General features: G+C 64.2%; 1 protein-coding gene across 1 annotated transcript in view; it reads left to right on the top strand.

Moving 5' to 3' along the window:
* NDUFV1 (NADH:ubiquinone oxidoreductase core subunit V1) overlaps nt 1-240 on the top strand; it is a 6,158-nt gene that overhangs the window by 4,217 nt on the left and 1,701 nt on the right. The window lies entirely within an intron of this gene.

The following is a 240-nucleotide window of genomic DNA, read 5'->3' as shown; positions in this document are numbered from 1 at the left end:
CCAGAGGGGACAAAGAAGAGGAGGAAAAAAGGGGGGTCCAGTGGGGACAAGAGTGAGGAGGAGAAGAGAGGGGCGTCCAGCGGGTACGAGAGTGAGGAGGGGATGGGGGCGTCCAGAGGGGACGAGTGAGGAGGGAATGGGGGGCTGGTCCAGCGGGGACGAGACTGAGGGGGAGAAGAGAGGGGCATCCAGCGGGTACGAGACTGAGGAGGGGATGGGGGGGTCCAGAGGGGACAAAGA

Source organism: Orycteropus afer, unplaced genomic scaffold (assembly GCF_000298275.1).
Source record: "Orycteropus afer afer isolate SDZICR_OR568_19922 unplaced genomic scaffold, OryAfe1.0 scaffold00130, whole genome shotgun sequence".
Taxonomy (NCBI): Eukaryota; Metazoa; Chordata; class Mammalia; order Tubulidentata; family Orycteropodidae; genus Orycteropus; species Orycteropus afer.
The sequence above is the reverse complement of the archived record's forward strand: the minus strand, read 5'-3'. Positions and strand labels throughout refer to the sequence as shown.